Here is a 23,450-nt window from a genome sequence, read left to right on the forward strand (position 1 = left end):
CAGGGCAGGATTCCCAGGTGCCTCCTGAGCCCAGAAGCTGTAAAGCCAGCGAGCAGCTAGCAAGAGAGGCCGGACCTGGCTCCCGGGCTGGGTGGGGAGATGGTCGCCCGGGCCAGCAGGCTCAACTGGGGGACCCAGGGCTTTGCAGGGCCCTGTGCCTGGCACAGGGGTGAGGGGCAAGGAGTGGAGCGGGCAGGCGGCCGAGTCTTACCGTGGCCACAGGTCAAGAAATGAAAAGTGAAAATGGACGGTCCCTGTTTTCCGAGAGCCCCACGCGGTGCTTTCTTGTCAACCGTCGCCGGGAAGTGGAGCCAGCGTCGTGCTGGTTGAGGTGTTGGGTTAATCATCACCGCGGGGCCAGACTCAGCTTGGGAAAATCGAGGAGTCAGTCAGGAGGCCCAGAGCCGCCCCACCAAGGGGTTCTCTGCGGAACACATGCCCCGTGCAGGCGCCCCTTGGCTCCCCTGGCCGCCCTGCCCGCCTGCCTGGCCGGGTCCCACCTGCACAGGCCGGGGTGGGGTGGGAGCGCCCGGTGAGGAATGCGATCCCAGCGTGAAAAACTAACTTGTTGGTTAACCTGCCCGACGGGCTTAATCAATGGTGAGGCCTCGGAGAACAAAGCCTGAAATCCAACCCGCCCCAACCGCGGAGCCGAGCCGGGAGCCAGAGGCTGCTGGGGGTGGGGTGCGGAGCTCAGCCTGGCCAGCACTCAGCTTCTTCCCTCCGCGTTGCTGGCGCTACACGTCTGCGAGGCAAAGCCGCCATTTCACCCACACGGCGGGCATGGATTTGCAGCCCTCTCAGGCTGGCTGTGAGCATGGCCCCCGCGTCCGGGCCACGTCTACCAGCCCCACAGAGAACAAACCAGGCTCCACAACCTCTGCCCGTCTCATCTTCCCCTAAATACGGTAAAAAATGTTCTGACAAACTCATTTCGCAAATAAATATTTGCAAATCACCAAAATGTCTGAAAATGAACCGCAGACTGCATCCGCGTTTTCACAAACGCAAACCTTAATTTTGCCAAATTCAACGTGCTGCCAACCACGTTTTTGAGCGTTTCATCTGGGTTACTAGAAAAACAAAACAAAACCTCCTCTTTCCCCAGACACTCAGCCTAAACGAGGCCTGAGACGCTCCCAGGGGGTTAATTAAAACAGCAGTTTTTCACGCCCTGAGAATTCTGTTCATCAAGGACAATGAACCTTCCCTCCCACCACCAGGATCAATCAGTTCCCAAACTTTAAGAAAGCCAATGATCCGGCCGCTAAACCGCGTTTAGGTGCCCCTGCGGCAAGTTCAAGGCTGGGCCCCGGTGGGTCAGACCTTGCTCCTGGCTATAGCCACCGTACTGTGCCGTTTCGCATTTAAGTAAAAACCCGTACAAGAGACGTTGCCCCCGCCCCAGTCACAGTGCGGGGCCTGGGAACCCGCTCCACCTTCTCTGGGCTGAGCCCCACCTGTACCAGACAAGCCATGGCCCCAGGCACCAACCTCACTGTCCCCAGGCTCGGCTGGCCTCTGAGCAGAGGTTGCGGAGACCAAGCCCTTCCCAACGCAGACTCCAGAGCCCAAGGGAGACGCCGGTATCCTCAAACCCGGCCAACCCTTCTCCGCACCCACCTCTGAGGCGACGGCTTCCCCTCTCCGCACAAAGTGCCTCAGGACGGCAGTGGTTGCTTCTGGAGAGAACTTTCTAGAAGGTCTGCTATCAGGTAGGCGGCAAGAACATGACCCCTCTCGGAGCCTGCCCTCTGCCCAGGCCCTGCCCCGGCACTGATGGCCTGAGGGCACCCCATGCCTGGAGCCCACACACTGTGCCCGTGCCTGGAAGATGCAGCCTGTGGGCCCAAGATGGCTCCGCACCCGAAACCCAGCCGTGTCCGCGCAGGGGCCCACCTTTTCCTGGGAGGGAAGGACCCGCTCCAGCCTGTGTCTGCAGTGACCGGAGCTCCCCTGGATGCTGGCCAGGCTGGCGACGGCCCATCTGTCACCTGCGCCCCTGCCCCGCGTTGGCCACGGAGGGGCTGGAGAGGCCTCCCCTGCAGGAAGTGGCCTCCCCCACCAACCCCGCGCCTCGGCCTCCCCGCTGGCCGCCTTCACCTGCCCCCCCACTCTTACCTGCCCCGACAGGTTCCACCGCTGCTCCCGCCCCAACCCTGCAGCCAGCGCCTCCCCTGTGCCAGGCCCGGGTGGGTGTGAACCGGCTTCGGAAGGAATGGGGGGGACCCAAGCCCCTGTCCGTCCGGGTCCACAGAACTGGGAGCTTGGCCTCAGCCAGGCTCAGGCCTCAGGGCGTCCGTTGGCGCGGGGCGTCCGTTGGCGCGGGGAGACCTGCCCGCTGCCCTGCAAAGGTGAGCTTCCTGCTTCTGCTCAGGCGAAGCCCTGGCACAGGAAAAGTCAGTTCAGACCTGCACAGCTGGGTAACTCGCCCGTCTCTGGGAGAGTTTCGAGGGCGATGGGACAATGGGAGGTGGTGGGGAGGTGGGGGCCTCGGGAGGGAAGAGCCGGCTCGGCCGGGCTCGCCTTACAAGGAGCGCTGCTCCCCGCCCCACACAGGTGCGAGCTCCTGCTGGCCAATCTCTGCTCCTGGCCCCCAACAGGTGTGTCCCCTGGGCTCCCATAGGCCGGGCGGGAGGCGGGCTGGTGACGCTGACGCAGGCCCAGGCCCCGCACACGCGTCCTGCCCCCACCTTGCCGCCCACTGAGGTTGAACAAAAGTCAGGATGGGAAGGCTTCTGTGGGGCCTGCGTGGAGCGTGGGCGACAGGGCAGGGAGAGGGGAGGCTGCGGGCAACTCACCACTCCACCCCCGCCTCCCCGCCCCCAGCTCCGCAGGGCTCCTTCCCAGGCTGCCTTAGAAGCGGGTGGGGTGGCCCCACGGTGGGTCCAACCTGCCTGCCACCTCCCTGCAGTGCTGGTGCCCTGTCCCGTGGGGCCAAGGCCTCTCATGGACAGAGGGCAGGGGCCAGACCTGCGGTCTTCGCTCCAGGCCCCCAGCCAGCCCCTAATTTTGGAGCAATGAGGGACCCGCAGGCCTATGTGGGTCTCAAGATCCGTCTCCTCGCCAGGAGCTCGGAGGAGCTACGCACTCCCAGTCCCACCCCAATGGGCAGGAGGCTCCGAGACCCCACAGACCCACAGCTGGGTGAATGAGGGAGGGGTGTGGGTGCCTTCCTGAGCCTTCAGGGAGAGCTGAAGCCCCAGTAGCCCCCGGAACACCCCTCTTTGGGCTCTGGAGGTCACTTTGGAGCCCCTGGACTGGGGTACAAGTTTTCTTCTGGGAGCTTGGAAGGCCTGGGGGACCAGGGGTCTGGGGGTGGGGAGGGCAGGGCCCCTGCCCCGTCCGGGAAGCGCCCCACCCTTGGCAACGTGTTTGCTTCTCGTGGTTCCCAGCGGAAGGGCCCATAGTGAAATGACAAACGGTCCGTAATTAGCCCGACCGGCAGAGAGGTCCCGGCGGACACCACGATTTTCCATAACAAGCTCTGGGAGCTCCGCTGGGAGCCTCGTCACCGAGGGCCTGTGCCAGGCGCTCCTGGCACTGTTCTCACTCTGCCCCAGGGGTTGGGGCTTGGGGAAGCTCGGGCGACTGCCCTGTGCCTGGTCTTTAGAAACGGGCGGGGCCAGGGGCTGGGACGGCCGGAGGCTCACTGGCGCTGGCCTCTGGCCCTGGCGTGGGGTCTGAGCCACTCCTGGGCAGGGCTTCTGGAAGCTGGCTCCGGGGGCACCGGTGACCTCTGACCCACTGCCCTCACCCCAACAGGCCCTTCCCCGGACAGTCAGGGCCCGGCCCGCTCTGATGCCCACGCAGGTGTCTGTGTGGGACAGGTGGGGGTGGGGTCAGCACACACCTGGCTGGGGGGCTCTTGTCTTCTGGGGAGACTGAGGCACTGCCCACACACCTCCAAATCCAGAGTCTGCGGTTGGCATCCGAGTGGGAGAAGGCCGGACCCCCGTCTCGGGCTCACACCCCAGCTGCCCACATGCCGCCTCACTCACTGGTCCTAGACGTGGCCCTTGGCCCCCTGCGCGGCGGGACCTGCCTGGGAGCTGGCGAGTGTCGGGACAGGTGTGGTCAGATTTCATGGAGCGACGGGGCGGCTGGTGAGCCACTGGAAGCCGTGGGGACCAGGCAGAGTCGAGCTCCGCTGGGGCTGTGTCCACAGGCTGCATCGTTCCCACGGCTGTGGCTGTCCGGGAACGGACGAGAGGTGGGCGGAAGAGTGACAGCCCCTGGGACGGGACGGGACGGGACGGGACGTCTGGGCAAAGCTCCGGGGAGGGAGGGCCGAGGGCAGAGCTTCAGGTGAGGCTGCTCTTTTCTCCAAGGGCCACAGAAAATCGTGGAGGGCAGGGAAGGGCCCTGGGCAGGGCCGCTTAGGACGTGGACGTGGGTCCCTAGGTGCTGGCCGAGGCTCTGAGCAGCAGGGAGAGGCGGGGACACGAGGGGCCGAGGGCCGGGTCTGGGGGCTTCGGTGGTCTCGGAATTGGCTGGTGGTGGGTGGTGAAGGTGGGGCTCTTCCCGGCTCTGGTGGGAAACCTGCTGCCTGGGGACTCCTGGTGGGAGCTTGGGGCCTCTGACGTGGGGTGCCTCAGCGAGAAGAAAGGGGACCGCTGGCCTTAGACCCCAGAAGCCCCCCTCATGAGTCCATGGGCTGCAGCCCTGAGCCTCCCAGGATGGGCCTGGCTCCGTGGGCTACTCCGACCGGCCAGAGCCTGTGCAGCCACTCCTGAGGGTGGCCCTGGGAGGGCCAGGACGCAGGCACACAGCCCCACCCCCACCCTTGGTCTCAATTAGGGGCAGGGGTGTCGCTGGGACCCATGGGCATCCTCAGGTGAGTCTGGCAGGACTGGGGCCCAGTTGGATGGAGCAGGTGGCCTGGGAGGCCCCTCTGGTCCACGCTGCCTCATGCACACGGCCTCCACTCTGTCCAGGCCCCAGGAGCAGTTCTTCCTGGACCCCCTCTTGGTTTGCAGGAGCCTGGGGGCAGCTCTGACTGAGACAGGGAGAGAGAGAACACAGGTGAGGTCCCGCCAGGGAACACCTCGCAGAGCCGTGCGTCCCTGTACCGTCTCCCTCCCTCGGACACAGGCCAAGTCCCCACGGAGGACAGACAGTGGCCCCTGCATGCCCTCTGACCTGATCAGGCCCAGTGTGAGCAGGAAGCAAACTCCACTGACCTCCACTGAGCGGAGAGCCTAGCGCCTCCTTCCTTCCCCTCCCTCCTCCCTGCTCATCTCCCCTGTCCCCGCGCTCTGATCAGGACTCTGCCTTCTCCATCAGTTCCAAAGCTCCACCTGCAGACGAAACACCTGGCGCAACGTCTGCCCTCTGACCTCAACGGTAAAACACCATCCAGGCACGGTGGCTCACGCCTGTAATCCCAGCACTTTGGGAGGCTGAGGCGGGCGGATCACTTGATCCCAGGAGTTTGAGACCAGCCTGGGCAACATGGTGAGATCCTGTCTCTGCAAAAAATTTAAAACTTAGCCGGCTGTGGTGGTGCACACTTGTGGGCCTGGGAAGTGGAGGCTGCAGTGAACCTTGATCACACCACCGCATTCCAGCCTGGGCCACAGAGTCAGACCCTGTCTCAAAAAAGAAAATGCAAAGGTAAAAGGCCCCAGAGTTTTCTGCAGATTAATAAACTGTCTCTACCTGGAACTGTGAAACAGTGAACGAGTGACTCACCAGCCCTGGGAGGAGGAAGGCCCCAGCCCTGTCCACAGCTCCTCCCACTTGGGCAGCTGTGTCCTGGCCCAGGTGCAGCCGAGCTCTGCCCTGCACAGCACAGGGCCCTCCACCCTCGCTGCTGTGGACGTGGAGAGCAGCGGGGCGCTGGGCGTGCCCCCGTAGCCCCGTAATAAAATCCACTGTGGCCGCTCCCCTGGCTTTGAGGAGGAATATTTGCGTCTGGCTGAACACCTGCTTCCTGGTCTCATGGTGACACTCAGGCCCCACACCATCCTACCTAATTCCCTAGTAGAGGGAAAATGACCGGTGTCTGGCTGTGGAACTGGAGCTGCCGCTGCTTCTTGTGTGGAGCCGCTTGGAGGAGCGGGAGCTTGGTAGCACAGGCCAGACTTGCTCACACTTCCTCACCTGCTTTTTCTTTTCAGACAGAGTCTGGCTCTGTCGCCCAGGCTGGAGTGCAGTGGTGCAATCGGCTCACTGCAGCCACCACCTCCCAGATTCAAGCAATTCTCCTGCCTCAGCCATCCGAGTAGCTGGGACTACAGGTGTGCACCACCATGCCTGCCTAATTTTTCTATTTTTAGTAGAGACAGGAGTTTTACCGTGTTGGCCAGGCTAGTCTCGAACTCCTGACCTCAGGTGATCTGCCTGCCTTGGCCTCCAAAAGTAGAGACAGGGGTTTTACCGTGTTGGCCAGGTTAGTCTCGAACTCCCGACCTCAGATGATCCACCTGCCTTGGCCTCCAAAGTGCTAGGATTACAGGCATGAACCACCACGCCTGGCCCCTCACCTGCTTCTGAACCAATCACTGGTTCACACTGCCCTGCTCATCCTGGATGAACCTGGGTATGGCTGCTGGAGGACCCCGAGCCAGTCAGTCCCTACCTAGGCCCCAGGACCCTTGGGTGCCTCTGAGCTCCGTGGATGGCTGGTTCTGAGGCCCTGAGCTGGGGGGGACTGCTAATGGAGTGGCTGAGGGCTGATGCCCACTCTGCAGTGCAGCAGGGCCCCTGCACCGCCTGGGTGCAAGGCTCAGGGAGAGGAGGCCTGTGACGCTCGCTGGCACAGGTCTCTCTGGGGACAAGGGCAGGGGCAGGGCTCAAGTCTCGGGAGGCCCAGGCCGGCATCCCTCACCCACCAAGGAAGTGAGTGGCCCTGGGGCACAGCGGGTGGCGCCTGAGGCCTCTCTGCTCCTCCATGGAGAGGGCCCAGTGGCTCTGCCAGCTGGCATGAGCTGGTCAGTGTGGGGCCACTCCACACCTGACCCCTCACAGTGGCTGCACTTGGGGTCGGAATCACCAGGAACCGGTGGCTGCCAAAGGTTCCAGCCTGGCCCACCTGCTGGGTAGGACGTTGTCATGGCAGCCAGGCGGGGGGCACTGGGTGGGGACAGTGGAGGGGAGGGGGTGTGGCTCTCCAGGGACCAGGGAGGCCCCACCCAGGAGGGCAGCAGAAACTGCCCCTAGGCTGGCAGCTGATGGCAGAGCCGGCCAGAGGGGACCCAGACCCCAGCCCCCAGCCCTGGCTGGGCCCAAGGTCTCGCTTGGCAGGGCAGGCAGGACAAAGGCCCTTTTGTGTTCTGGCTCTGGGTTACTTCCTGATGGCACCAGCCATAGGAAGCCACAGGAAGCCACAGGGTCCCCATTTCTTGGGCCAGACTGCGGAAGATCCCACCTGCGCCAGGGGCTACCTTCCCCCTGGGACGGTGCTGGGAGGAAAGGGAGGGCCCAAGAGCCTCGGACTCAGGACTGGGGACCCCTCTCTGCAAGGGACACAGGCTCAGGGCCGCCCGCGGCTCCTCCACTTCCGGGCTCCTCCACTTCCGGGCTCCTCCACTTCCGGGTTCCTCCACTTCCGGGTTCTCCGCGCAGCGCGGGTGTCGCTCCTGGATCCTTGGCCGCTGCGGCGCCAGCACCGGCGGGGTGGGTGGAGGGTGGGTGGAGGGTGGGGGCGCCTGCCCAGCCCTCCCTGGGGACGGTGCCCGACCTATGGTGCCAGGCCCAGGGTCCTTGCTCACCCCTCCTGACCCTCCTCAATGTCAGGGTCTTGACTGGGAGGTGGGAGGGGCCCGTGACCCCCCTGCCGGTTAAGGGGAGGCCCGCTGGCGCCTCCACTAATTGAAGGAGGTTCTGGGGCTAATTTTCTCTTTGCCTCCTCTAGTCATCACCACCCTGGAACACAGACAGGCTTTGCTTGGAGAACCTTGGGAGGAAAACCCAGTCTCCTCGGCGGGAAGGGTGGGGCGTCCCCAGGGTCTAGAGTTTGAGATTCAGCAAGATCGGCGGAGGGCCCTCCCACCAGCTTTGCCACCTCGGGTGCCCAGCGGTGTTTTTTCCACCGCTTTGCCTTCCCCCTTCCTGCTCTACGCGAACCCCAGTAGCAGACACCCATTTCCACCCCGGCGGGAAGGCCAGTGAGCCTCCAGGCCAATGGGAGGCAGGGCAAGGACGGAGCTGGGGGCCGGGCGGGGATGGAGGGGCTGGGCTGGGGGTCCGGGGGTGGGGGCTGCAGTCCCTAGAGCTCCCTAGACCCACCTGCTGCCTTTGCCTCTGGACCTTGATTCCAGGGCTGAGTGCTCCCTGCCCAGGCCACGCCCTCCTGCCATGCTGCCAGACGGGGCGGGTGACACCACTGTGATTCAATGCTGCACAGAGTGGGGAGTCTCCTGCACCCTCTTCCAGCTACCTTTTCTCCCACTGTCCCGGCTCCTCCCACCTGGCCCAAGGGCCCAGGCACCTGCTGGCCACTGCAAGCTCAGGGCACAACGGTTCAAGCCAGAAGGTCACTCTCTCCCCAGCCCGAGGTCCTGGGTCCTGGTCATTCTGTACAACCTTGGGTCTGCCCACAGTGGGTTGCCACAGGGTGGACCAGCCCAGTGCCTGGGACCTCCCCCGGCCCTCCTGAGCAAGTGCCAGGCCACCCTCCCCCCACCTTCTTGCCCTGAACCAAGCTCTGGGACCTGCCCATGTCCAGCCGGGGCCTGGTGGGTCAGCACAGGCTCCTGCAGCCTGGCTCGCCCTGACTGGACCCACCTCTGCCTGAGGCCCTGATGCTCCTGTGTCCCCCCAGGCTGGATCCCTGAGCGCTGTGATGCTTAGCCAAGACCTCTACTGAATTCTCAGGAAGGCGTTAACCAAAAATCTGGAAGCTTTGCCTGTGTTCTGAGATATAGCCCTCTCCTGGAGCTTGATCTGTAGCCTGTCACTTTGTTTTCTTCTTAGTTATTCATTGAGGTCTGCCCCAGTCCTCCACAGCCACCCTCGTCCCTAGAGGCCTCTAGGGCATCAAATCCAGGGGTCGACCCTATGGCCTCCCAGCCCAGCCTGTGGGCAGCCGGTCACCACGTGCCTCCAAGGCTCAGCCCACTCAGCCACTGGGGCACAGACATCCCTGGGAACCAATGGGCTGGGGTGCTGGTGCCGGGGAAATGGAGTGGGTGGATGGAGATGGAGTCAAGGCGTCTGGAGGCTGGGAAGAATGTGCATACTCTTCTCTGGTGTCAGCGGCACAGATTTCCTGCAGATTCCAGGTAAGCAGATGCAGTTTCAGTGGGAGTTTCCCAAGTGGGGATTCCATGCTGATTATGGAGCCCGGCAAAGCCTGGGTGGAAGTGCACTGGCCGTGCCTGATGACGGAGGGAATGGAGGCTACGGTCAGGTTGGCGGTGCCCTAGGGAATCCCAGGATTCCTGGATGGGAAGAGTGTGGGGTCCCGAAGGCCAAAGGGAGGGAGTGCCCCAGGCAGGGGACATGGCCAATGCCCGTGGGGTGGCCTGTTCACAGGAGTGCTGGTGGAGATTCTCAGATCCACCTGCTGGCGGAAAAGGACCGAAACGTTCAACCATCTGGTTAAAGCTTCAAAGAGCCGAGGAGCTGGTGAGAACTCACCAAGCGAAAGTCACGGAGAAAACACAGCCTAGAGCACTATGCCACGTTCCTCGGGGTCAGCAGATGTGGACTTTTGTTCCAATGTGGAAATCATCCACCAGGAGACCCTCCCCACAGAACCTGGGAGCCCCAAAGGACTCCACTCCCAAAGTGAGGATGAAATGAAGGTGACTCCATCCTTGCAGCCCCAGTTCAAGCCACCTGGGTCTTCCAAAGAACCCAAAGGCCACTCAGGCACAGGCAGTATTGTCCCAGGTGTCTGGCAGAGGAAAGCCAAATGGGGCAGGGCCTTTGCCCGAGGCATCAAATCATCCTACAGATACTTGTTCAAGTACAGTGACCAGCACACCGTCGAAGATAACCATTCTTGAAAAGATATGATACAAGCAAGAACTGATGGAAACAGACACCAGTAAGACCTGCAAAGGCCTGAGATATTGGAGTTATCAGAGACAGACCAAAAAACAACTAAAATCAGTATGTGGAAACCAAAAAAAGATGTTCTATATCTGCAGAGAACTTTACCTTATAAAAATTATGTAGTAGATTAAAAAAAAAAACTGAATGAGCTTTTAGAAATGAAAACATGATAACCACAATTTAAAACTCAATGGATAGGCTTAACAGAAGATTTAAAATGGCTGAAAAGAAAATCAGGGGCTGGATGTGTTGGCTCATGCCTGCAATTCCAGCACTTTGGGAGGCGAAGATGGGAGGATGACTTGAGGTCATGAATTTGAAATCATCCTGGCCAACATGGTGAAACCTTGTCTCCACTAAAAATACAAAAATTAGCCAGGTGTGGTAGTGCACACCTGTAATCCCAGCTTCTCAGGAGGCTGAGGCAGGAGAATCACTTGGACCCAGGAGGTGGAGGTTGCAGTGAGCCAAGATTGCACCACTGCACTCCAACCTGGGTGACAGAGCCAGACTCTGTCAAAAAAAAAAAAGAAAAGGAAAGGAAAGAAAGAAGGAAAGAAGGAAAGGAAGGAAGGAAGGAAGAAAGGAAAGAAGGAGAGAGAAAGAAAAAGAAAATTGGGGAACTGGAAGACAGGTAAGTGTAAATTATCCAGAATGAAGGCTAGAGATATTTTTAAAAGACAATATGGATAAGGGTGGGAGGATAAAATACATACATAAAATACAGAGACTTGGAAGAAGAGAGAATGGGAGAAATTAATACTTGAAGAGATACTATCTGAGAATTTTCCAGAGCTGTTAAGAGACATCCAAACACAGATTCAAGAAGCCCCATGAATTTCAAGCAGGATAAATACACAGACATCCCCAGCTTGCTGCCACGTGAGCCATCCTGACAGCCAATGATGAACAGTTGAAAACAGCCAGGGAAGAGTGAGAAAGGTTCACCTGTGAAGACCAGCAGTGGGACCGACGGCAGACATGCCTACAGGACAATGGAGACAGAAGACAGTGGAACAATTGCTTTGCAATAAGCACTGGCCGGAAAGCAAAACAAACAACAACCGGAAGAGAGCTGAGAACATTTGCCACCAGTAAATGTTTGCTAAGAGAATGTGCAAAGCAGGACGATTCCAGGCAGATGGTTGCTGTGCAAAAAGTGATGAAATCTCAATTGATTTTGGCTTTGCACAGCAATAATAATAACAATGAATTGCGGAGTTTTTAAATATTTGGAATTAAAATGCAGTTGTTCGCTGGGTGCCATGGCTCACATCTGTAACCCCAGCACTGGGAGGCCAAGGCTGGGGCATGAGTCGGAAACCTGCCTGGGCAACATGGTGAAACCCCATATCTACAAAAAATAAAAAAAAATTAGGCCGGGCGCGGTGGCTCAAGCCTGCAATCCCAGCACTTTGGGAGGCTGAGACGGGTGGATCACGAGGTCAGGAGATTGAGACCATACTGGTTAACACGGTGAAACTCCATCTCTACTAAAAAATACAAAAAACTAGCTGGGTGCGTTGGCAGCGGGCGCCTGTAGTCCCAGCTACTTGGGAGGCTGAGGCAGGAGAATGGCGTGAACCCGGGAGGCGGAGATTGCAGTGAGCTGAGATCCGACCACTGCACTCCAGCCCGGGCGACAGAGCGAGACTCCGTCTCAAAAAAAAAAAAAAAAAAAATTAGCTGGGCATGGGGGTGTACACCTGGAGTCCCAGCACTTGGGAGGCTGAGGTGGGAGGATCCTCTGATCTCAGGAGGGTGACAGACTCAAAAATAAATAAATAAATAAAATGCAATTGTTTACAGTCCCACTAGTGGAGAAACCTGATGGGCACAGCCTCCGCTGGGTGATGGAGGTGAGCATTGACAGAGCTGGGTCATGTGGAAAGCCTGGAACCCCAAGGGATGATAGCTCTGGGTTATGTGGAGAGTGCGGATCCCTGACGGGATGATAGAGCTGGGTCATGTGGAAAGCGCGGATCCCTGATGGGATGATAGAGCTGGGTTATGATTGGAGAGTGCAGATCCCTGACAGGATGACAGAGCTGGGTTGGTGGAGAGCGCAGATCCCTGACGGGATGACAGAGCTGGGTTATGATTGGAGAGCGCAGATCCCTGATGGGATGACAGAGCTGGGTCGTGTGGAGAGTGCGGATCCCTGATGGGATGATAGAGCTGGGTTATGATTGGAGAGCGTGGATCCCTGATGGGATGACAGAGCTGGGTTATGATTGGAGAGCGCGGATCCCTGATGGGATGACAGAGCTGGGTCGTGTGGAGAGTGCGGATCCCTGATGGGATGATAGAGCTGGGTTATGATTGGAGAGCGCGGATCCCTGATGGGATGACAGAGCTGGGTTATGATTGGAGAGCGCGGATCCCTGATGGGATGACAGAGCTGGGTCGTGTGGAGAGTGCGGATCCCTGATGGGATGATAGAGCTGGGTTATGATTGGAGAGTGCGGATCCCTGATGGGATGATAGAGCTGGGTTATGATTGGAGAGCATGGATCCCTGATGGGATGACAGAGCTGGGTCGTGTGGAGAGTGCGGATCCCTGATGGGATGATAGAGCTGGGTTATGATTGGAGAGTGCGGATCCCTGATGGGATGATAGAGCTGGGTTGTGTGGAGACCGTGGATCCCTGACGGGATGACAGAGCTGGGTTATGTGGAGAGTGCGGATCCCTGATGGGATGATAGAGCTGGGTTATGATTGGAGAGCGCGGATCCCTGATGGGATGACAGAGCTGGGTCGTGTGGAGAGTGCGGATCCCTGATGGGATGATAGAGCTGGGTTATGATTGGAGAGTGCGGATCCCTGACGGGATGATAGAGCTGGGTTATGTGGAGAGTGCGGATCCCTGATGGGATGATAGAGCTGGGTTATGTGGAGAGTGCGGATCCCTGATGGGATGATAGAGCTGGGTTATGATTGGAGAGCGCGGATCCCTGATGGGATGACAGAGCTGGGTCGTGTGGAGAGTGCGGATCCCTGATGGGATGACAGAGCTGGGTCGTGTGGAGAGTGCGGATCCCTGATGGGATGATAGAGCTGGGTCGTGTGGAGAGTGTGGATCCCTGACGGGATGATAGAGCTGGGTTATGATTGGAGAGTGCGGATCCCTGATGGGATGATAGAGCTGGGTTATGATTGGAGAGCGCGGATCCCTGACGGGATGACAGAGCTGGGTTATGTGGAGAGTGCGGATCCCTGATGGGATGATAGAGCTGGGTTATGATTGGAGAGCGCGGATCCCTGACGGGATGATAGAGCTGTGTTGTGTGAAGAGCACCGAACCCCAGTGGGATGATAGAGCTGGGCCGCGTGGAGAGCACAGAACCCAGACAGGATGACAGAGCTGGGTCGTGTGGAGAGCCTGGAACCCGGACACAATGGGGTGAGAAGGAACTGGGCTCTAGAACTTAGAGCTCCATCTATCTTCCTCTTCACAAAACCCATAACCCCCGTATAACTGTGAGAAAAACATCAGACAAACCCAAACTGAGGGATGTTGTACAAAACTCCTGACCAGCACTCCTCAAAACTGTCAAGATCGTCAAAACCAAGGAAAGTCTGAGAAGCTGTCACAGCCCACAGAGAGGTGACGAGGTCACAGGGTCTGGATGGGATTCCAGGACGGAAAGGACAGGAGGGGAAGGCCGACCAGCGTGTGGGGTTTAGCTGCTCGCCATCACTGGCTGCTGCGACAGACGGATCACACTGATGTGTGGGGCTCACAGTGACTCTGGGTCTCTGCGATCTTCAAACCATCTGTGCAGCTTCTCTGTTGATCAGAAACTATTAGAAATAAAAAGTCTATTTAAATGTATATTTAAAGTCCCACCAGTGACCTCTGTTGACATTCTGCTGGTGTCAGAAGTGGCTGCTGTGAGCGGAGGCCCCGGGGGCAGCAGGAGACAGAGACGGAGGTGAACGGGGCACCCAGGCCCTGGCTGGGCAGAGCAGGAAAGGCGCGGAGCCTCTGAGTCCTGGAGAGCCGAGGCCACCAGGACAGACCGTGGCTGCCCCTCCTCACGCTCCAGGCTCCCCCTGGGCGGGGCCGTTCTGGGTTTGGTGACTTGAGCTCACCCTGAGGCCTCTGGCTGGGCCTGAGCATTCCTGGGAGCCTGGCCTGGGCTTGGCAGGGCCACCGTCACCTCCATGTGTTGTTTGCTGGGGTTGTGGCCTGGACGCCGGGGAACTCGCTGGGCGCCCTGCCCTGAGAGACTGTGGGGAGGGGACCCGGGAGACAAACCCTGCCTGGGACACTGAGGCCAGCTGTGCGTGAGGGGGGCAGCACTCCTGCTGGGTGGGGGGTCCGGGACAGGGGAACTGCAGGAGGGGCCCTGGAGCCCGAGATCTGGGTGCCGGAGAAGGCCGTTGAGTGGCGAGGCCACTGGGCTTCTCAGGCGTCCAAGCAGTACAGGAACGGCCCCCAGCTGGCTCCTCGGAACAGACGGGCAGGGCCTACCCCAGGGGCTGCTGACCCAGTTCTTAAACACACAGTCCTGAGATTCCAGACCAGAGATGCCTCCAGACCAAGCCCTTACGACCAACCTCAAGGAACCTCGAGGGACATGCCATGGCCCTCAGCACCGTGGGCCCTGGATAACCACTCCCCAGCCGGTGTTCCCAGGGCTCGGCCGAGTCCCAGAAGGTGAGGGCACCTGGCAGAAACAGAACCTACGGCTGCAGGCTCCACGAGCCCCGGCGGGGGAGCAGGTATGGAAATCCAAGCCGTGGAACCAAAGCAGCTATGGAAATGTCAGGCAAATCACTGGCGGCAGCCCCGCCAGGCACACCGGCCCTAGACTCAGCCCCACCGCCGGCCAGGACCCCCCCGGCCCCTCACCTCCGCTCCCTTGGACCCCTCCCTGGCTCCTCGAGGCCCAGAGGGAATCTGGGGACTTAGGGCCTGAGAGATGGATGCGGGTGGCTCCCCTGGGGCCCCCAGGGAGTCCAAGGCTGCCCTCAGGCCCGGTGGGTGACAGGACACCTGGGGTGGGAGCTGTTCCAGGGCGGCCATTTTTTGTCCTTGGGAGGAGCAGCCGTGAGAGCTGCTGGGACGGCCCCCTCAGGCCTTGGGGTGGACGCCCTGGAAGAGGCCAGTGAGGGGCCCCAGCTCTGCCTCCCCTGCAGTCACTGCGATGGTTCAGGCCCTAGGTGTGGCCTCCAAAACAGGGTCCTGGGGAGGACGAGACAGCCCCACGTGTCCCCCGGCTCTCGGATGGTCCTGTCCTGCCCCTGCCAGACCGAGAAGCTCTGGGCCTGGGGCTCCTGGTCTTCTGCTGGGGAAACCGGGGCCTGCTTTGGGGGCCCAAGCCGCCAGGGTGAGCCCTCTTGCCCCTTGCCAGGTGAGGCCAGCCCTGCTGGGAAGGCTCCTAGGTGGGGACGGCTGATGACTCACCGGCCTCCGGGAAGGAACACAGGGCAGGCAGGGCCTTCCTGCAGGTGCTGGGACCCACCTGGGCGGGCCTGTGTGTCTGTGTGTGCCCTGCAAACAGGCGTGCAGCTTGGGCCTGAGGTCACACACCTGCTGGGGAGACGGGAAGGGGCCCCACCCGGCCGGCGGAGCTGCAGGCCTGTGTGCACCCCTGGGCCGCCACCTCCCACCTTTCCAGGGCACCAGGAGCCCCAGGCCTGGAGCGGCCTGGCTGGGGAGCCTGGAGGGGGGCTGAGGACCTTCTTGAGCTCAGGCCTCTGCTGGCCACCCCTCACCTGGCCCGCAGCCCCGTGCTCTTACAGCAGACTTCTCCACTGCTCAGCAGGGCCTAGAGTAGCTGAAAGCAGGCCTCGGGCAGCCCCCCTCATTGCCAGCCATGCAGCCCACACTCAGCACCCCCCATGGGGTCTCCAACCAGCCCCCAGGCCTCCCCCTCCTCCAAGGGAGGGCCGCAGACACACCCCATCCTCATAGCCTTCAACCGCTGCATCCCCGAAACCAACCTCCTGATGTCCCAACCCCATATCTGTGTCACCTGCAGGAATCTCCAGACTCCCAGGGCACCAGTGTTGGCCCCACAGGACCTGCCCTCCTCTGCTCCTCCCTAACATGGGGTGGGGCCCTCGGACCTCAGCCCTCCAGCAAACCCACCCCAGCCACTCAGCCCCCTGCCCCCCCTCCCCTGGGGCTGGGGAGGGGTCAGCAGTTGTTCCCACCTTCAGCTTCCAGGACCCCCACCTCGTGTCCCCGCCTCCTCACCCACCTGCCTGAATTTCCGGGGCGTTTGGGCCTGTCTGTTCCTCTCTGCAAGGCCTCCTGTTTCGGGTGACTCGTCCCAGCCCCTCCCTCTCATACCCCCACCAGGGCCCTGGGTCCCCCTCGGCTGCTCACTCCACACATGGTGCCCCCGTGGCAACTGCACCCCCCTGACTTCTCATCCCAGACCTGACTTCACTCCTTCCTCCTTTTCTCGGGGGCTGGAGGCCTGGCTGGGGCCTTGGTTCCTCGTTTATTAGTTTTAGAGACTTTCCTTAGTGGAAGCTTTTTCTTTTCATTTTGAAATAATTTCTGCAGAAGAGTTGCAGATGCTGCTGCTTCTGGGGCCTGACGCTCTTATCCTGACATTCGAGTGTCCATCCTGCGAACAGTGGCCCCTCAAACACCCACAGCCCCGAGTGCAGGCTGCTGACCTTCCCACACCTCGTCCCCGGTCATCCCCACGGCGTCCTTTGTAGACAGGACCCAGCCCGGGCCACACGGGTGAGCCGTTCTCTCTGCCGTCTCCATCAGCCCGGAACACGCCCGGGCTGTTCCCTGACGCCCTCGCAGGTTCCAGGCCAGGACGTTGTGTGCAGGTCTCAGGTCCTCGTGGCTCTAGGAAGGCACAGAGCGCTGCTGAGTCCTGCTCCTGACTGTCCCCCACGGTGGCTTCCCAGGAACCTCGTTCCTTCCACACCATCAGCCACATGCCACTGTGAGGAGAAGCTTCTCTGCTCCCCATTTGCTTACTTGACACACTCAGAGCGGCCCCGGCACTCCTGCTTCCCGCCGCGGGTCGTGGGCTGTTCCCATTGTCTGCTTTGACGCTCGGATGCTGGGCTCTGCTCCTGTCCCCTCCGTCATTCCTCGAGTCCTTCCTTGTTTCTTCCTTGTTTCCTGCAAGATGCTCCAGGCTCCTCCTGTATCTTTTCTGCACAGCCCAGGAATCAGCCTGGTTCCTCCCGGTGGAGAATAGGATCTAGAAGCCAAGAGCTGGGCGTGGGTGAGCTCGTGGCTTCTGGGGTGTCGCTGGGTGGACGAGCTCAGGGATGAACGTGCGGCCACCCACGGACGCACCCGCGCCTCGGCTCTCCACCCCCACCTGCTGTGATGGGATCCACGGGCTCTGGCCCGTCCAGCCTTCTGGACTGTATGATGTTTGTGGCATTTATCAGCTTTTCAAAATTTGCCATTTATTGTGATTTTGTTTCAGGTTCTAAATAAATATTTCACTTCTTTCCAATTTTTCATGCTTTATTCTGTCCTCTTGGTCTTCCCTTTTTTATGAGACAGGGTCTACTGTGTCTCCCAGGCTGGAGTGCACTGGCATGATCTTGGCTCACTGCAGCCTCAGCCTCTTGGGCTCAAGCGATCCTCCCACCTGAACCTCCTGAGTAGTAGCTGGGACCACAGGTGCCGCCACACCCGGCTACGTTGTTTCGTTTTTTGTAGAGACGGGGTCTCTCTGTGTTGCCCAGGCTGGTCTCAAACTCCTGGGCTCACGCCATCCTCCCGCCTCGGCCTCCCAAAGTGCTGGGATGGCAGGCGTGAGTCACCGTGCCTGGCCTGTGCTTTTTCTTAAGGAGAGCCCCAAACAATATAAGCCTCAACAACCAAGATGGGCACCATCCTCTCTCCTCACCAACGTACGCTGAGTCCTGGGCAGGAGTGCCCTTGTGCCCCCCACCCCTCCCTCTTTTTATCAGACCCCTTGCAAACTGCAGCCTGAGTCCCGTCATCCACCTGTGGGGAGAAGGCTGGGGCCACTGCAGGGCCTGGAAGATGGGTCCAGACTCACTGACTCCAATCCCCCAACCCCACATTGCTCGGCCCCTCAGCAGGGCTGGCACCTCGGGCTGGGACCTCTGCCTTGAGGACTTTTCCGCTCAGGGTCCAGGTGCCGGGGGTCCCCACCTTCCTACCTGGGTTCCAGGCACCAGAGGTCCCACCTCCCACCTCCCTGCCCCTGGTGGCTCCTTTTCTGGCCCCGCCTGTTCTGACCTCTGAACCCACCGTCCCAGGGCTGTCCTTCACGTTAGCTGGTCCCCAGGCTCTAACGCCCTCTACAAGTGCAAGTGGCCAGGGGTCACCCAGGCCCACGCAAACCTGAGCTCAGACGCCGAGCTTCCCTGGACCCGCCCCCACCAGCCTCCCAAAACCTGGGGTCCTCCACAGCCCAGCTCCCGGGAGAGCAGGCTGTGCTTTCAAAGTGCGCCCGGAACCCGGGGTCCTCACCACCAAAGGCACTGCTCCCGACTGCCGATGCCCGTCGCCTGGCTGGTGCCATGACGCCCACTGGCCCCGTGGCCACCCTGCACCACTGCAGGCAGTAAGGACGCATGAGTTGGGCCAGCCCCGCGCTCAGAGCAGACCCGAGTCCCTAAGAGTCCATGTTGCCCGGTCCCCACTCCCTGCACCCCTCTTCCCGCCCTCTGCCCAGGCAGGGCCCCTCCAGAGCAGCCCCCAGCGTCCGTGCACTTCTGGGTCGGGTCCAAGCACCAGCCTTCATGCCCCTCCTGCCGGCCCAGCAGATCCAGCAAAAAACCACTTGGATGTTTCCCCAAGGAGAGGTGAAATGACAGTTAAAAAAAAAACCCAAAACCCATTCAAGGTCAACTTCTAAGGGGCTAACAGTGGCCTCCGGCCACTGCTGACCACCCGCCTCCCTCAAGGCACAGGGCTGCCCCAGCAGGAGGAGGAGCTGAGCCCCTTAGGCCACGGCCAGGACCCCCGTGGGAAATTCCGGCCAGAGGTGGCCACAGGAAGGTGGCTCTGCACACCTTTGGAAGGGCCGCACACTGTGTCCCCTGCTGGAACCCACAGATTCATGGCACTGCCAGGCTGGGGGGCAGCTTTTCTCCCTGGAGGCCTCGACTTGGCACAGACCCTGCCCTGGCACCGGCAAGGCCCAGGGTCTCCCCCAGGCCTGGCTCTGACGTAGCCACGTTTGCACAGGCGACAGATTTGCTTCCCAAAGCCGCGGTGGTGGCAGCATCAGCATCTAATTTGAGTAAGAATTCTCAGATTCCGGGCAGGGGGCTCTGGAACCCCAGGCAGCGCCCGGCAGTACTGAGAATGGGCCCTCCCAGGGCTGCCCACCGGCCCCAGACCCCAGAGGGTGCCGGGAAGGCAACGGACAGCTCCTTTCCCACCAGGATGGGGCCAAGAGGGCTCTGCCCGATCCCCTGTGGCCTCCCGGCCGCTCCATGCTGCTTTGTGGCCTCTGACCCCTGACCCTCCTGGGTCAGCCAGTGGGGAAGGTCCGCCCCTGGGCCTCGGATGCCCTGGCAGGATCACCCCCGGCACCCTCTGCCAACGCCGAAGGCCGCTCCCCCCGGCTCTGCCAGACCTGCAGCCCCTCCAGCCTCCTGGACTCAACTGGGCTCTACCCTTGTCCCCAGCCCTCGGCCTTCTGGGAGCCCTCCTGGGGGTTCAGCCATGAGGTCAGGGGGGTCAGTGAAGTCATGGGGATCAGTCATGAGGTCAGGTGGGGTTGGCCATGGGGTCAGATCAGGTCAGTCATGATGTCACTGGGATCAGTCATGAGGCTGGCGGAGGTTGGCCATGCGGTCAGGTCAGGTCGGCCATGAGGTCAGGTGGGATTGGCCATGGGGTCACTGGGGTCAACCATGAGGTCAGGTGAGGTCAGCCATGCAGTTAGGTCAGGTTGGCCATGAGTTCAGGTGGGGTCAACTATGAGGTCACTGGGTTCGGCCATGAGGTCAGGTGGGGTTGGCCATGAGGTGGTGGGGATCATGAGGTCACAAGGGGGTCGGCCATGTGGTCAGGCGATTACACGCCCTCCTTGCCTTCCTTCCCCGGGTGGCCCTCAGCTGCTCTCAACTGTCCCCCGGCAGGGTGTGTCCTCTGGAGACACAGGACTCTCAGGGCAGAGGCTGGATGGACGGGGCCAGGTCCAGTGCTGGGGTTCAAGTGACACTGAATGAGGTTCCAGGGGAGGCACAGGAGGGGCTGGGGGGGCACAGGCCGGGACGGGCTGGGGGGGCACAGGCCGGGAGGGATGGGGGGGCACAGGCCGGGAGGGGCCACGGTGTCAGCCAGGAGGGACTGCAGTTGGGTGTGGGGTGACCTCCAGGGAGGGGAGGAGCGGGGGGCTGTGGGGCGAGGCCCCTCCTGACTGACTGGGTGCTGTGGGCGCTGCTGCTCGCATGCCAGGGTTCCTGCCTCGTGGAGACTCTGGCCTGGGCGAGTGCAGGCCTCAGAGCAGGAACCCCAGTCCTCTGGCCTCCTGGGGGGTGGGAAGGGTGGGGAGAGAGGCCGGGAAGGCTGGGGACTCCCGCCAGGGGAACGAGAGAGGCCTCGGAGGGGTGGGTGGCCTGTCTGGGAAGCTGCTCTGGATCCAGCGTCAGGTCTGGCCTGGTCCCCGTCTGCACAGCCTGCACCACGGGAAGGAGGAATCGTGTGGAAGCCCCGAGAGGCAGGCACGGCCCCAGAGGCTGCAGGGGCTGCTGCTGGGGCCCTTATGGCTGGCGGCTCGGCTGATGCAACCCAGGCCCCAGGAAAGGCTGTCGGCTGTCGTTATGGGCTGTTTCCTCGGCAGGGAGGGGAGCCCTGGGGCCCTGGGCTCCTGTTGGCAGAGGCCTGACCCAGCTGGGCCAGGTGTGGCCAGGTTCCTCCAGGCCCCTAAGCTGCGGGAGTCTGCACCTCTGTGCCCTGCCTGTGGGCCGCAGCAGAGTTAACGAGGCCTCTGGGCCTCTGCCAGTAATTGGTCTCCAAAGGCGGGAAAGTGTCACCACGGACGCTGCTGGGATGAGAGCAGGAAAACCCCACCACCGCCTTTTCCACTCCCAGGTCTCACTGTGCCCTGGGCCGCCCAGCCGGGGGAGCAGACTCGTTTTTCAGAGGCCCCGGAGAGAAGACGTCCTTCCTCCTCTCCAGGTGCTCAGAGGACCAGACACAGGCCTGGGCCTGGGCAGCCACCGAGGGTGACGGGGCTGGCTGGGGGCTTGCCCAGACCTGGGAGGCAGGTGCTGGCTGTTCCCAAGGGGCCGGGTGCAATGGGAGAAGGCGCAGAGACAAGGGTGCATTTTGCAAGAGAGTTTGTGTTTTGATTGGGGCAAAATTCACAGAGCATAAAATAATTTTGAGGTGAGAATTTGGTGGCATTTATTACACTCACAGGGCTGAGTATCCACCACCTGTATCACGGTCCAGAACATTCTGTCGCCGATGGGAGGCCGAGCCCCCAGGCTGCAGCCACCGCCCCATTCTGTCTCCATGGACTTGCCTGTTCCAGGTGTTGTTCAGTAAAGGGGTCACACAACACACGCAATCTAGGGCCTTTCCTGCCTGGCTGAGGGGACCCCGAGAACCCCACTCTTCACACAGCCGCGCCCTCAGACACGGGGCAGCTCTGAACTCCCGAGGAGCCTGTCCAGTTTGTTCACAGCAATGGCCCTGCCCTCAATCTAGGCCCCAGGACCTGGCAGGGCAAGGGGGCAGGAGGGGCCCGGCAACAGGGCCACACCCTCAGGGGACACCCAGGAAGGCCAGGAGAAGCCAGGCAGGGCTGAGCGTGGGGCGGCCAGGTGTCCTGACTGAGAGCTGGGGCTCTGTCTACACGGGCCACCTCCCAGCCGTGGAGAGCAGAGGTCAGCCTGGAACTGCTCCCAGGATGCAGCGCAGGGCTGGGGGGCTGGTCAGTGAGTCGGGGGAGCCCCCAGGCCTGAGGGAGGCAGCACGGGGAGGTGGGTTTGGGAGAAAAGCAAAGACCACAGTTTTAGACACAAGTTTGTGTGAGAGCAGGACACTTCAGCGGCCATTAGGGCAGGAGGCTGGGCCCATGAAGCTGGAATCTGGGACGACCCACGAGGCCGCAGCCCAGGGTGGCTCAGCCCAGCTGGGGTCTCTGAAGTTCCCGGTGCCACAGCTGCCGCATGAGAAGACGCAGGTGCTGCCCTCCATGGCACAGCCTGCAGCAGGCGTGTGGCACCAGCAAAGCCGGGTCCTCCAAAGATGAGAACAGCAGCCAGGGGTGAACCTGGCATTTTCCGACAACACGGGGGTATCTGGGGAGAAGGACTCTGCTACCCCTGCTCCCTCGTGAACACCAGCACTGCCTGGAGCTGCGTGGGGACCCAGCTGACGGGGGGCCTTCCCTGCGCCAAGACGCTTGGGGTTGCTAATATCAGGGGTGAGCCGGGCCCCTGACGTGCAGGGTGACCATGTATGTACCCAGAGAAGGAAGATCCTTTTAGAGGGAAGGAGGAGGAGAGGGTGCAGGTGGGGAGGTGGGAGGGGAGCAGGGGTCCTGGCTGCCTTCAGAGGCCGAGGGGAGGCTGGGGTCGTGGCAAGAGGCAGTGGGGAAGCCGTTTTGCTAAATGGGAGGCCGAGAGGGCGGCAGTGCAGGGGTGCTGTGGGGAGGACGGTCTTGATTGACAGACGGGGACAGGGATGGGGGTGGGGACAGGGGTGGGGATGGGGGGTGGAGGTGGGGATGGGGTGGGGACGGGGGGGACGGGGGTGGGGACGGGGTGGGGATGGGGGGTGGGGGTGGGGATGGGGTGGGGACGGGGGGGACGGGGGGGGGACAGGGGTGGGGATGGGGGTGGGGACAGGATTTGGGGAGGCAGTGGTAGTACATGGGGGGGCCTTTGAGGAGAGGGTTTGCTGGGAACCCCGAGTGCCCACCTGAGCGAGTCAAGCCGGTCCCATTTCCCACACCTTTGGTGGGTCGGAGGCCACCAGACAAAGGCTGAACTAACCGCTTCAGCTCCGCCAAGAACAAAACGGGGTGGGGCCGCGCCCACCAGCATCAGAGATGGACCCAGTTTCTCCTGGGCTGATTCCTGGCCTGGCCCTGGTGTCAGGCCAACGTTGAAGCCTGAGCTCTGTGACTGCCAGGGGTCCCGGAGCAGTGATGGGGGTGTTGGTGAGCACCCCACACCATTCCCTGGCTGCCTGGTGAAGGCCATTCTGAACTCCACCTGTGGACTCTCTGGGGCCCATTTCACTGCTTTACACATTGACACCCCACCTTCTGACCCCACGAAGCTCCCCAGGACCCAGGTCCCCCGGTTCAGAGGCCTGCTTCCCCCGGATGCAGCTCAGCCCTGGCTGCCTCTGCGCAGTCCTGGGGCAGCACTCCCACCCTGTGAACAGGGTTCCACCCAGTGTGGCCCCTGGGGTCCAGAACCCGCAGGTTGGGCCCTCCCATGACCTAGAGGCCATCCCATTGCAGAGATAGGGCCCTAGAGTTCACCTGCAACACACCAC

At 61.3% G+C, this 23,450-nt stretch overlaps 1 long non-coding RNA gene across 1 annotated transcript; it reads left to right on the forward strand.

Moving 5' to 3' along the window:
* Positions 1 to 937: 937 nt before the first annotated feature.
* LOC140709315 (uncharacterized) lies at positions 938 to 5,888 on the forward strand. The gene is made up of 4 exons (XR_012089834.1): positions 938 to 1,715; positions 2,134 to 2,354; positions 2,560 to 2,603; positions 3,917 to 5,888. It is a non-coding gene; the product is annotated as an uncharacterized lncRNA (long non-coding RNA).
* Positions 5,889 to 23,450: the final 17,562 nt, after the last annotated feature.

This window comes from Chlorocebus sabaeus, chromosome 20 (genome assembly GCF_047675955.1).
Source record: "Chlorocebus sabaeus isolate Y175 chromosome 20, mChlSab1.0.hap1, whole genome shotgun sequence".
In the NCBI taxonomy this organism is placed as follows: Eukaryota; Metazoa; Chordata; class Mammalia; order Primates; family Cercopithecidae; genus Chlorocebus; species Chlorocebus sabaeus.